The sequence below is a fragment of the Bison bison genome, unplaced genomic scaffold (assembly GCF_000754665.1).
Source record: "Bison bison bison isolate TAMUID 2011002044 unplaced genomic scaffold, Bison_UMD1.0 scf7180017864338, whole genome shotgun sequence".
Classification (NCBI taxonomy): domain Eukaryota; kingdom Metazoa; phylum Chordata; class Mammalia; order Artiodactyla; family Bovidae; genus Bison; species Bison bison.
Genome location: NW_011494910.1, coordinates 4,853,333 through 4,867,790, shown reverse-complemented (window position 1 = coordinate 4,867,790; position 14,458 = coordinate 4,853,333). Strand labels below are relative to the sequence as shown.

The 14,458-nt window shown below is 40.2% G+C and overlaps 1 protein-coding gene across 1 annotated transcript in view; it reads right to left on the bottom strand.

The window, feature by feature from the left end:
• Window positions 1-3,641, bottom strand: part of LOC104998882 (zona pellucida sperm-binding protein 3 receptor-like) — an 84,620-nt gene extending 80,979 nt beyond the window's left edge. Inside the window, exon 1 of the mRNA XM_010854267.1 lies at window positions 3,466-3,641. The gene's annotated coding sequence lies outside the window, so the exon portion shown is untranslated. The remainder of the gene's footprint in view (window positions 1-3,465) is intronic.
• Window positions 3,642-14,458: the final 10,817 nt, after the last annotated feature.

Below are 14,458 nucleotides of genomic sequence, written 5' to 3'. Positions count from 1 at the left end.
AACTCTTGGCATGAGGTGGCCAAAGTACTGGAGTTTCAGCTTTAGCATCATTCTTTCCAAAGAAATCCCAGGGCTGATCTCCTTCAGAATGGACTGGTTGGATCTCCTTGCAGTCCAAGGGACTCTCAAGAGTCTTCTCCAACACCACAGTTCAAAAGCATCAATTCTTCAGCGCTCAGTGCTCATAATTCTATTTTAATTGCAACTTGGATTACAGCTAACGTCAAAAGTCTGTCTTTCAGCTAAACCATAAACTCCTTGAAGTGAGAGGGTGAAAACCCTCATTTATGACCACCTTGCACAGAAAAGGTGCTGAACAAATATTTCTAAATTTATGACAAAATATGCTTTAAAGAGGAAAAAATGCTTCATGTCCATTTCTATCCGTGTGTGTGTGTGTGTGGTCAGATTGTATTTATCTTAAAGATGTTGTTTAGTCACTAAGTTGTGTTCAACTCTTTTGCTACCCCATGGACAGATGGGATTTCCTAGGCAAGAATGGGTTGCCATTTCCTTCTCCAGGAGCTCTTCCTAACCAAGGGATTGAACCAGCATCTCTTTATTTTAGTAAGATACTACCAGGTGATTTCATTGTAGGTTCCAAAGTTCCCCTTCCCCATCTTTAACCTGAGTCAATGTCATCAACCAGTTAATGGAGAGCAATGGCGTAAGACCAGTAAAGGGAGAGTGAGAGAGAGTAATAAAAAATGTTTCTCCTTTCTCTGCAGCTCACAGCCAAGTTAGGCAATGATGGCAAATGGAAAATGATGGGAAATGATTTCACTCCTTTTATCTCAACATATCAAGGCCACAGCCAAAGTGTTATCTACAGAGGAGGACAGTGTGTGGCCAGTACACACGTGTGAGCTCTGGAATCAGGCCCAGGCCATGTGGATTTTACTCCTGGTTCCACCACATGGGAAATGTGTTCCCATGGCAAGATACTCAGCTAAGCCCAAATTTCCTCTATAAAAACTACACAATTCTCTGACAATTATTGAGAAAATTAAATAAGAATATTTTCTGTAAAGGGCTTGGCATAGTCACTGAAACTGCCATGGTGCTGGCAGTTGTTAAACCTAGGGAAGACAGGGACAGAACTGGAATTAGCATGTGACTCTGCTGGAAGGTGAACTCCTAGAAGACAAAACATCATCACAATAATGATCTAAACTTATAACGACTGGTGGCTGCAATTCCAGGAGTTTTTAACTCAGCCCTGGTGCAGAGGAAGGCACGCTGGATTTCAGCCAGAAGCCTTGGTCTGGCCTTCACTATGGCTCATGGTAATAGAGAAACCCAGTGCCATACCCAGACCATGAGGCATCCATGGAGCTCTATCCTGGGCTGCTTCTTCCCTCACCTTAACTGTCTTCCTGGGAGGAGCTCATCAGCTTCCTGACTCTGACCATCATCCATGAATCATTCATGGATCTCTGTGCCCAGCTATCTCTGGCTTTCATGGAGCATGTATGTTAATAAAAATCTTATAAAATAAAAACCTTATTCTACCCTCTTTCATCCCACATGTAATCATTTTATAAAAAGATTTACTGAGAAATAATTCACAAACCACAAATTTCACCTACTTCAAGCATAAAATTTACGACTTTCAGTACATTCACAGAGATGTATAACCATTACCACCATCTGATTTTTTAATATTTTTATCACTCCCAAAGAAATGCTATATCTATTAGCAGTCACCCCCCAGTGTCTATCTCCCTCCCAGGCCCTGGCAACCACTAACTTACTTTCCATCTCTGTGGATCTGTCTATTCTAGACTTTTCATATAAATAGAATCATATAGTGTGTGGGATTTTGTGACTGGCTTCCTTCACTTAGTATAATGTTTTAGGGTTCATTGATATCATAACTTTAGTACTTCATTCCTTTTTATGACTGAATAGTATTCTGCTCTATGACTATTCCACCTCTTGTTTTTCCATCCTTTAGCTGATGGACATTTGGGTTGTTTCCACTTTTGAGCTATTAGGAATAATTCTACTATGAACATTCATGTACATTTTTGTGCATATACACTTGTTTTCATTTTTTATTGGGTGTATTCCCTTTTTTCTAGGACTAGAATTGCTGGATCATACAGTGACTCTAGGTTTAGTATACTGATGAACTGCCAAATAATTTTCCAAAGTGACTGCATCATTTTACATTCCTAGCAAGCAGTGAATGAGGGCTTCAGTTTCTCTGCATTATCCCTCAACACTTGAAATTGGTTGTCTTTTTTAATTTAGCCACCTTAGTATGTATGAAGTGGTACCTCATTGTGGGTTTGATTTACATTTCTCTAATGTCTAATGATGTTGAATATTTTTATGTGCTAATTATTATATGGATATCTTCTTTAAAGAAATCTATATTAAAAATCATTTGCTCATTTCTAATTGGGTTAATTGTCTTTTTGTTTCTAAGTTGTATGAGGTCTTTATATATTCTGGATACAAGCCACTTGTCATCCTGTGGGATTTCTACTTATTATTGATAGTATGTTTTGAAGCACAAATGTTTTTAATTTAGATGAATTTTTAATTTATTTTTTAATTTTGTTGCTTATGTATCGAAGAAACCATTGCCTAACTCAATGTGAAGATTTTATTCCTATGATTTCTTCTAAGTGTTTCACAGTTTTAGTTCTGCTTGTCTGAGATCCATTCTGAGTTTTGGTGTTTTGTTTTGTTTTGTTTTGTTTTGTTTTAATGCTTCTGCTTATTCTAGCTACTTTACTTTCACTCTCCTTTTACTACCAGTTTAAGTCAGAACAGATGCAGCCAAGGAAAGGAGTGGGTGAAATGAATGAATTCACAACCAAAATGCAAGTATGCCATGCTCAACCAAGGTAGAAGAGAATTTCAAGGCAGAAGAGAACAATGCCAATTACGGAAAGTGAGGAGAGAAAAGAGGTGAGGAAGACTATGATTTCATGCTTAAAAGACTGAATAGAGGGTTACCAGTATCCACTTATTATCTACAAATCTTTGCTTTCAAAGACTGATGACAGGTAGATGAAATCTCCAAAGAGAAACCTAACACATTTGCTGAATGCAGGCTCTGAAAACCAGACCTTCTATGTCCTACTTTCTCACTGGACCCCTCTTGTCTTTCCAGCAAATCTGAGTTACTTCCAGCTTCTTCTCCCAGACGTGAAACATAGGCAGAAAACCAACAAACACACATATTTTAGAATCAGTAAAAATAGCATCTTACACTCCTGATTTACTTTCCAATTTATTTCATTGGTAGGCAAGTCTTCAAAAAATTTTAAATACTTTTCAAGTCCCACAAACCGTTTTATTTCTACCACAAAACATAGGAATCCTGAAAGGATTTCTGATGAACAGACACTTGATTATTTCTCTCTGCCTTATCCTTTGAAGCCTTCACTCCTCAGACAAAAACATCAGTCTCTTCCTTAAGGTAATCTGAGTGCTTAGTAAATTACTTACCTGTAGGTTTCTGAACAAGAAACAGACTCCACAGTGTTGCCTTGATTTCTTTCTCTCAGAATGAGTTACCTTTGATCTCAGATATTCTTAACCCTCTCTACAACAGAATTTATCACAACATCCTTGCCTTTCAAGCAAGTGCTCAGCTGAAAATCCTCTGAGTTCCAGCAATGTGATTGGTGGCTGTCTGGTCAGGTAAAAATGAGCAGTTGGCATAGATAAGAAGTAACCGTTAATTGTCCTTGCAAATGATTAACTGCAGAGAAAAGTGTCAGTAGATATTTAATTTCCTCCTTCCCCTTAACCAGTCTTCAAATTGATAACATGTCATAATAGTTCATTGTTCCCTTTGCTTACCTTGCCCATGAGGGATAATTAGAAGGATGATTCCCATGACCTAACCAAAAAAAGAACAGTGTTCACTGGGGGAAAAAATGTAGAACTGGAGGCTAGGAAAGCTGGATCTATGATATCTTCCTGTCCTGGGGTCTGGATTTTATTTGCTGAAAAATGAAAGCATTAAAACCTGCTACTCCTAACTCAGAGTGTTAGATGAAGAACTAGCTCCTATAATTAAGTTTAAACAATGCATAAATAAAATCCACCTTAAAGCTCATCTCACCAGCAGCAATTGAGATAGTGTATGAATGTGTGTACTAAGTCGCTTCAGTCATGTCTGACTCTCTGCGACCCCATGGACTGTAGCCCACCAGGCTCCTCTGTCCATGTGTTTCTCCAGGCAAGAATACTGGAGTGGGTTGCCATGCCTTCCTCTAGGGGACCTTCCTGACCCAGGGATCCAACCTGTGTCTCTTGTGTCTCCTGCATTGGCAGGTGGATTCTTTTACCACTGAGCCACCTGAGCCCATAATACATATTGTATGATCCCAATAATAAAAAGAAATAAATCAACCCCAAGCTTGTAATTGGACTTACCATGTAACTCAGTGGTTAAAGGTCCACTTGCCAATGTAGGAGACAAAGGTTTGAACCCTGGGTTGGGAAGATCCCCTGGAGAAGGAAATGGCAACACGCTCCAGTATTTTTGCCTGGAAAATTCCATGGACAGAGGAACCTGGTGGGCTACAGTCCGTGGGGTTGCAAAAAGTCAGACATGACTCAAGTGACTGAGCACGCAAGCTAGTAATTAAGGATGCACACTTATTTCATAAATAACATAAAGGGAGTGACCACTACACATCAAGAGAGTGGTGATGTTTGGGGTTGGGGGGAAGTGATAGGACAATGATGGAGGCATGACGAAATCATGTAGGACAAAGTTGTGGCAGACAGAATTGGAGCCTTTCTGAAGTAAATTCGAGATATATTTCGGAGGTGGATAGAAACTGAATAGATAAGAAATACTATGATATTGAACCAGAGTCTCCTACATGCTTGGAGAAGGCAATGGCAACCCACTCTGGTACTCTTGCCTGGAAAATCCCATGGACGGAGGAACCTGGTATGCTGCAGTCCATGGGGTCGCTAAGAGTCAGACACGACTGAGTGACTTCACTTTCACTTTTCACTTTCATGCACTGGAGAAGGAAATGGCAACCCACTCCAGTGTTCTTGCCTGGAGAATCCCAGGGACGGGGGAGCCTGCTGGGCTGCTGTCTATGGGGTCGCACAGAGCCGGACACGACTGAAGCGACTTAGCAGCAGCAGCTCCTACATGCTGAGTAGGAGCATCTATACTGTCTTAGTTTCCAAACACTCTTGAAAGATTTGGATTCGAAAGTGAGGACTTGATTAACACCATCACATAGGTACATCGATTGTTGTCTGAGACCAAATTTGTTGCTGGTGATTAAAGCATGATACAAATGTCATCACTAAACATTTGTATCCTCAAATATTACCCATGGCAAAGGTGTTCTGACTATAAGTGCCCTCTTGCTGGAGCCAGATTCTCTCAGGGCTTTGTAATTTCAGTGTGAGGGCATTTATGCGTTTGCTGATGAGATCTTTAATATTTTCTTCTTTATAGCAAAACTTCAGAAGTAACAGTTAGAATCCCCAGTCTGGTCCTTCTGATTCTCACTCTATCCCTTTGTCATTTTGTTCACTATTTACTTTTCTGACATGTCCTTTTCTATGGATCTAATTGTAGGCAATCCTTGAAGATTGCTTTTATCTATGAATTTTTTGTTTTTTCTTTTATCTATGGATTTTTTGTCTTTTGGGAGCATTCTCAGTGTCCATGGAGAATCACATATTTTGGGGGGTATAAAGTTTTTAAACACAATATCAAAGGTGAAAACAAAGGGGAAAATGCTTAACTCAAGTATAATTTTTACACCACTCACACCTCAAACAGTAGAAAAGATAATAAAATAATTAAAACATATATAACAAATTAAGACAACGCTATAAGGAGAAAAGACTTTTTTACAAATCATTCCAAAAATAGAACTAGCACATAAAAATATGGACAAAGAACAAGTAAATCAAAAAAGGAGATATTTCATAGGCTGGGTTAACCAATGAATAGTTCATACATTCCATTCCCTGAGAAATAGATTCAAAGGTGGAGGCTGCACGCAGATGGGTCATTCAGGAGTCCTTTCAGGAACAATTCCTTAAAGGCATGAGGGGGACAGGATTGGGTGCAGAGACAAGCTGACCTGGGAAGCAGTTGCATCAGAAGTTACAGCAGATCCCCTGGGCACTCAAAAGACGGAAGATCAAGGTCAAGGGAGGTGAGCCTTTGAAACACTGTATCAACCTGTGATTAATTATCAGATGCCCTCAAGGAGAGATTGCAAATTTAGGTGAGGTAGTTCCCCCAAAATGCCTTATGGTGGTTAAAAATCCAGATTCTCAGGCTCTATCCCCTAAAGAAATACATCTGGTAAGGCTTCAAGAATCTGAAACATTCCTGAAATGGCCCTAGTGATTCTCATATGCAACAAACTGGGGAACCACAAATCTAATGGAGATGCTATTTATTCATTTCTCTATGTATTCCATGGTCTATCTTTGTTTCAAAATAGAGCTTTAGTAGCTATTTATCTGAATATCAGTAGCTTACCTCCTTTCAAATGCATCAATCTCAACGTATGCTATAATAGATCAACCAACTCAGTTCTTATAAAAGGCTATACATTTGGCTATTGAAAGAAGAGCTTTGCAGTTGGTGATAGTGTTGTCCATGATGTTATTCAGTTTCTTATAAAGTAACCTGACATCAATTTTAATTTTCTATTTAATATTACCTGTTTTAGTAAGAGCAAATAAGGCCCTCTGTCAGAAATATGTCTAGTTTTATTAACCAACAGAAAATATATAGCCATTTCTAATTTTTTCCTTGATGGAACATTTAGATTATAAATCTAAGTTTTGGGACATCCCTGGCAGTCCAGTGGTTAAGACGCCTCACTTCCACTGCTGGGGGCATGGGTTCAGTCCCTGGTTGGGGAACTACAATCCCACATGCCGTGTGGTGCAGTCAAAAATTAAAATAAATAAATAAACCTGAGTTTTAATGAATTTTCTGCTTCTCTTCTAGCATTTCCTTCTTTATAGATTTAATTCTGAAGCAATCATGGAGTGTCTTGACTTCACATTTCTGTTTTAGCAACTTTTAGGTATAAATTCTCTGCCAGTTATCACTATATTGCCCTTTGACTCCAATTACAGACAACTGTGATGAGTATTTCCCCTTTGCAGTGAGCATGATGCTAAGCTTTCTCAGCAGAGGGTGCTAAAGGAACATTGTAGGAAGAAGGTATCTCCAGCTGTTTCCTGCTGCTTCACAGTAGGTTAGCATTGTGAGCGTGAGGTTATCTAGCAGCAGTCAGCCCCGGTCCTTGCTCAGAAAGCAGAATTTCATGGTAATTTTGCAGCCATGAATTGGCCTGGCCACAAGCTTCCTATAGGTTCTCCTGACAGGGATGCTATGCCAGACTTTTTGCCATACCAGCACTCTGATGCATGTCTGCATACCTGGCTGCCAGTTGCTATGTGCCTACACCCATCTCTGTCTTGTAAGCTTGCAACTGGGTTCCCTGTCACTATGCACACCTATGCTCCTGGCTACCATAGGCAGCCCCTGCACAAACAAAGAATGCTGTCCTGTCCCGGACCAGCTGGAGGCCCACAAGCATAGTCACCAGCTGCAGCTCAGTTACAATCTGCCTGCACTCCCAAGGGCTGGTTTCTGCAGACCAGCTCCGGTTCAGGCAACTTACTGAACTTCTCTGGCATCTGGTAGGTTACAATTATGCCTTTTCCAACAAGATCTAAACCCAAACATCAGAAAAGGGCCACCTTTGATGTTTGTCCTGCTTGAGTACCTTCCTGCCGCCCTAGCAAAACATATAGAGTTTTCTTAAAGCCTAAAGTTTCTCTTGTATCAAAAGTTCACCATTCCTTATATTAAACTTTCCCCATTTAAATCACTGTGTCGTTTCTTTCTTTCCAGATCAGACCCAGATGGATATATGTACATTTTGGTACACATTAAAAATGGATATAATTTAAAACTTATAATACCCAAACTCCTGTCAGATGAGCTAGATGACATCTAATGGTTTTAAGAAAAACAAGTATTTTCAGAAATAAAAATTTTAAATTATGTAAACTCATGTAGAATATTTCAATATACTTTGAACATAGGAAGGAGAATTCATCAAATTTTTAATTATGCAAACAGACTCGTTATCATACCAGAAAATTTATTATTTGCCTAAAATTGGTGAAAGAACTAGGAAGAATAATTCCTGAATTCAGATGAATTTTAGAAAATAACATGCCTTTTTTTTGGTTCCCATAAATATAAAATGGCAGTACAATCAATATAGTCTCCCTTTAGCTAAAATTTTTCTTGACAGAACCTATGGTTTACCAATTTACTTCTCCCCAAGATTATTAAATCTAAAATAGAAATAATTCACTTTGTTGTAATTCATTTTCCTGTGGTCAGAAAATATTTGGCAGCAGAGGCTCTGTAATTAACTTCTCTTAGGCTGAACTAAACTTTAGCACCAAATTAACATTTCACGTAACTGTATACACTTTTTACTCACAATATAATTATTCGGCACCACTATGAGCAAACCTCTGAGTGAAATACAAAGATGAACTAATCATAGTGGAAGGGAAAATGCTGTTAAAACAAAGAGATAAATGCAAATCCTCTACATTCTAAGAAAAGGAGCAAGTATCTCAGGAAAGACTGAAAGTTCTCTCAGCGTTGATAGTGCAAAAGTAATGTGATGGAAATAGGCCGAGGAGGTGGAGGGAGAAAACAGAATTCAAAGAGAATATAGAAGCAGTAACCTTTTCATCTTGCATGATAGAAGTTCAAGTAACCAAGTAGGCAGAAGACCAGAAACCGCTTCTCTGGAGACACGGGACAGCAACAGAGAAAACACTAATAAGCACTAATATTTGGGGAGTCCCTACGCTGTACTTGGGCTTCCCTTGTGGCTCAGGTGGGAAAGAATCTGCCTGCAATTCGGGAGACCTGGGTTCGATCCCTGGGTTGGGAAGATCCCTCGGAGAAGGAAAAGGCTACTCACTCCAGTATTCTGGCCTGGAGAATTCGAGGGACTGTACAGTCCATGGGGTCGCAAAGAGTTGGACACGACGGAGCAACTTCCACTTTCACTTTCACCCTGTACTTGTCAGGAAATAGGACATCAGAAAGCTCAGTGGCTCAAAGTAGACAGAAGTTTATTTGTCTTTCATGAAAGAGGAGGCATTAAAGGAATTTAGGATGGTCAGCTGTTCTGACCACATGATCAACAGTGGGGAAATTAGCCAAGATGGCGTGTTCAGGCTCTCTCGCCCCAAGTTTTGTAAATAGAAAACTTGAAGTGAGATCATTTATAGCCCTGCACACGACTACCTTGTGCTGCGCAGATACATGAGCTCCACCAATAAAGTGGCAGGAATTACTGCTGCGCCATGGCTGTGTCTGTTGGGTCAGGCACAAGCGGAAAGAATATAGTGTGAATACTGCCAGGGCTGCTGCATCAGCCAGGAGAGAACACTGTGTTATGGCTGTTGTGTCAGCCAGGAGAGCAGCTGTGTTATGTTATGTCTGCTGCTACAGCTGCTGTGCCAGCCAGAAGAGAATAAACACCTCTGCAAAAAAAAAAAAAAAAACACCCCTGCAGTCCCTGCGGTTCTCACATCTTCTTGCATCCTCCAAGCTCGCACCTTGCCCACCCTGGGTTCAGCAAACAGTGCAGACGATGTGAGCAACAAGACATCTGGCACTGTGAACAGGATGAAGAGCAGCACTTCAACCAAAGACCAGATTCCTTCTTCCTTGTTGCTTCAGCATCCCACAGGATGCTGTCCTAAACATGGTGGAAATTCGCTCACCAGCACTATGTCTGCATTTCAGCCCTGATTCTGGGGACAAAGGAAGTGAAGAGCAAGCAGCTTCTTACTCCCCACCCCTTCCCAAGTTTCAGTTCAGTTCAGTCTCTCAGTCCTGTCCGACTCTTTGTGACCCCATAAATCACAGCACACCAGGATTCCCTGTCCATCACCAACTCCCGGAGTTCACTCAGACTCATGTCCATCAAGTCGGTGATACCATCCAGCCATCTCATCCTCTGTCGTCCCCTCTCCCCTTGCCCCCAATCCCTTCCAGCATCAGGGTCTTTTCCAATGAGTCAACTCTTCGCATGAGGTGGCCAAAGTATTGGAGTTTCAGCCTCAGCATCAGTCCCTCCAATGAACACCCAGGGCTGATCTCCTTTAGGATGGACTGGTTGGATCTCCTTGCAGTCCAAGGGACTCTCAAGAGTCTTCTCCAACACCACAGTTCAAAAGCATCAATTCTTCGGCGTTCAGCTTTCTTCACAGTCCAACTCTCACATTGTTTACTGAGATATAATTAACACATACTACTGCGTAGGTTTAAAGTGTACAGCATAATGATTTGATTTATATACATCACCAAACGATTATCACAGTAAGTTTAATGAACATCCATCATCTCATATAGATACAAAATTAAATAGAAAAAATGTTTTCTTGTGAGTAAAAACCCTGAAGATTTACTCCCTTAACACTTTCATATATAGCATACAGCATATGTGATAGCATATAACACTTTCAATGTAACATATGTTTCATATACAACATGCATTATATTTATTATGTAGTACTTTACATCCCTGTGTGTGAATGTGCTCAGTCCTTGTGACCCCATGGACTGTAGCCTGCCAGGCTTCTCTGTCCATGGAAATTTCCAGGCAAGAATACCAGTGCAGGTTGCCATTTCTTCCTCTTGACCCAGCGACTGAACCTGTGGCTCTTGAGTCTCCTGCAGATTCTTTACCACTGAGCCAACTGGCAAAGCCCGCATCACATCCCTAGTACAGATTTATCTTTTTACTAGAAGTGTGTACCTCTTGACTGCTTTCATCCAATCATCTCAGTCTGATCTCTTTTTCTTTGTTAGTTTCTGAAGTATATTGATTTAGAACAACATTATGGTACACAACATGTATCATAGTGTTCCTGTTACACAACATGATAATTTAATATTTCTAAACATTTTGGCCACCTCATGCAAAGAGTTGACTCATTGGAAAAGACTCTGATGCTGGGAGGGATTGGGGGCAGGAGGAGAAGGGGATGACAGAGGATGAGATGGCTGGATGGCATCACTGACTCGATGGACGTGAGTTTGAGTGAACTCCAGGAGTTGGTGATGGACAGGGAGGCCTGGCTGCTATGATTCATGGGGTTGCAAAGAGTCGGACATGACTGAGCAACTGAACTGAACTGAAACATTTCAAAATGATCACCATGATAAGTAGAATTAGAAAATGTCATTATACAAAAATATAACATAGTTACTATATTCCCCCACACTATACATTTCATACAGATGGCTAATTTATTCTACAACTGGAAGTTTGTACCTTTTAAAAGTGAAAGTGAAAGTCGCTCAGCTGTGTCCAGCTCTTTGTGACCCTCTGGACTATACTGTCCATGAAATTTTCCAGGCCAGAAAACTAGAGTTGGTAGCCATTCCCATCTCCAGGGGATCATCCCACCACAGGAATCGAACCCAGGTCTCCCACATTGCAGCGGGATTCTTTACCAACTGAGCCACCAGGGAAACCCTTGTACCTTTTAATCCCCCTCATCTGTTTATTTCCTTCCCCTACCCCTCTCCCCTCTGGTAACCACCTATTTAGTCTCTGTATCTATGACTTTGTCAAGCAGTTTCTTTTCTAAGTAACTGATTAGGAAGTTGCATTCATTAGAAAGTTGCTCCAAGATAGGTAGGCCCTAGTGAAAAGTGATGTGTCCAGCTGATATTTAAAATGATGAACCAGAAGTGGTTCTGTTTCTTAAAATCAAAGGGGGGGGGTGGTGGTTAAAATAGAAAAACATTTAGTTATCTCTGTTATGACAACAATTGAATTGTAAATACCTCACCTGTACCATCAGACTGCAAGCAAGATTACAGTCAGCAAAATTTGTTGATATACACAGAACTTTAAATGAGATTCTTCAAGCGTCAGTCTTCAAAGACCATGTTCATTAATAAAAGTTTTCAGGGAGAAAAATAACACTTCTCTATTACAAATAGCTGCATGAAGACAGAATGAATCTAGGTAGGAAAAAACAGGCAGTACTTTTTTAAAAAGAGAATAGAAATCCTTTGAAAAACGTTATTATATGTTCTTAAAAGAAACTGAAAATCAACAAAAGGTTTGGAATATAAAGCCAAGCAAATCTCCTAAGAAGTGTGTAAAGGGTTGGGTGTGTAAGAATGAAGGCAGAAATACAGCAAAGGTAGATCACCAACCAATCAACAAAGAAATCCAATTATCAGACAAATTGGACTTCAATCAGAGATAAGAGTGAAGAACTATTATAGAAGAAATCATATAAGAAAATTTCTCAGACCAGAAGAACATGAGTTTATAGACTGAAAAGATTAGTCAAATATGGGGAAAATGAATAAATAGACAAAATACAGCAAACTGCAGCAACATGATAGTTTAGAACATCACGGACAACAAGAGAGTATCCTAAAAGAGTCCACAGGAGAGTGTAGAAAATCAGGTCAGAAGTCAGGAGGTTCTCTGACTTCTCAATAGCTACACTGCAAGTATTAGGAGAAATTCATTTACAATGAGAGAAAAATTCCTTTAAAATGTGAGGAAGAATTATTTTTAGCCCAGCCTTCTACACACAATCAAACTAAATCACATGTGACAGTAAAGACAGTTTCAAACATGCAAAGTTCCAAATTTTTACTTTCTATGCATCATTTCTCAGGCAGTTCCAAAAGGATGGGCTTTTGTAAAATGAAAATTCAAGAGAGAGGAAAACATGGATCCAAGAACCAGAGAAAGTAACAAAAGCAGGTGTGAGAGCATCCACCATGTGCTGAAGTGTATAGCAGACCATTAAGTATCCTGTCCCATCACTAAGGCCTTACCACTTCAGCTCAGCCTAGACAACTTCCACCTGTCAGTCTGCTTCCTTAACCCCAGGCTTTTCCAGGACTGTTTAAAGCCACTCTGATTTTCAGGAAAAATGGAGGTAAGTAATGCCTCCCAGAATCTCCTGGAATCAAGACTGCCGGGAGAGATATCAATAACCTCAGATATGCAGATGACACCACCCTTACGGCAGAAAGTGAAGAACAACTAAAGAGCTTCTTTCTTTTTTTTTTTTTCTAAAAGTGTTTTTTGTTTTTTGTTTTTAATTTTATTTTATTTTTAAACTTTACATTATTGTATTAGTTTTGCCAAACATCAAAATGAATCCGCCACCGGCATACATGTGTTCCCCATCCTGAACCCTCTTCCCTCCTCCCTTCCCATACCATCCCTCTGGGTCGTCCCAGTGCTCTAGCCCCAGGCATCCAGTATCGTGCATCGAACCTGGACTGGCATCTCATTTCATACATGATATTTTACGTGTTTCAATGCCATTCTCCCAAATCTTCCCACCCTCTCCCTCTCCCACAGAGTCCATAAGACTGTTCTATACATTAGTGTCTCTTTTGCTGTCTCGTACACAGGGTTATTGTTACCATCTTTCTAAATTCCATATATATGCGTTAGTATACTGTATTGGTGTTTTTTCTTCTGGCTTACTTCACTCTGTATAATAGGCTCCAGTTTCATCCACCTCATTAGAACTGATTCAAATGTATTCTTTTTAATGGCTGAGTAATACTCCATTGTGTATATGTACCACAGCTTTCTTATCCATTCATCTGCTGATGGACATCTAGGTTGCTTCCATGTCCTGGCTATTATAAACAGTGCTGTGAGGAACATTGGGGTACACGTGTCTCTTTCCCTTCTGGTTTCCTCAGTGTGTATGCCCAGCAGTGGGATTGCTGGATCATAAGGCAGTTCTATTTCCAGTTTTTTAAGGAATCTCCACACTATTCTCCATAGTGGCTGTACTAGTTTGCATTCCCACCAACAGTGTAAGAGGGTTCCCTTTTCTCTAATGAAAGTGAAAGAGGAGAGTGAAAAAGTTGGCTTAAAGCTCAACATTCAGAAAACTAAGATCATGGCATCCGGTCCCATCACTTCATGGGAAATAGATGGGGAAACAGTGGCTGACTTTATTTTGCGGGGCTCCAAAATCACTGCAGATGGTAATTGAAGCCATGAAATTAAAAGACACTTGCTCCTTGGAAGGAAAGTTATGACCTATCTAAACAGCATTTTGAAAAGCAGAGACATTATTTTGCTAACAAAGGTCCATCTAGTCAAGGCTATGGTTTTTCCAGTAGTCATGTATGGATGTGAGAGTTGGACTGTGAAGAAAGCTGAGCACCGAAGAATTGATGCTTTTGAACTGTGGTGTTGGAGAAGACTCTTGAGAGTCCCTTGGACTGCAAGGAGATCCAACCAATCCATCCTAAAGGAGATCAGTCCTGGGGGTTGACACATCCCTTGACACATCCCTTATTGGCTGTCTTTCCTTTCACTGCCCTACTCATCTCCTGAATAGGGTGTTGCCTGAACCTTCCAAATAAACT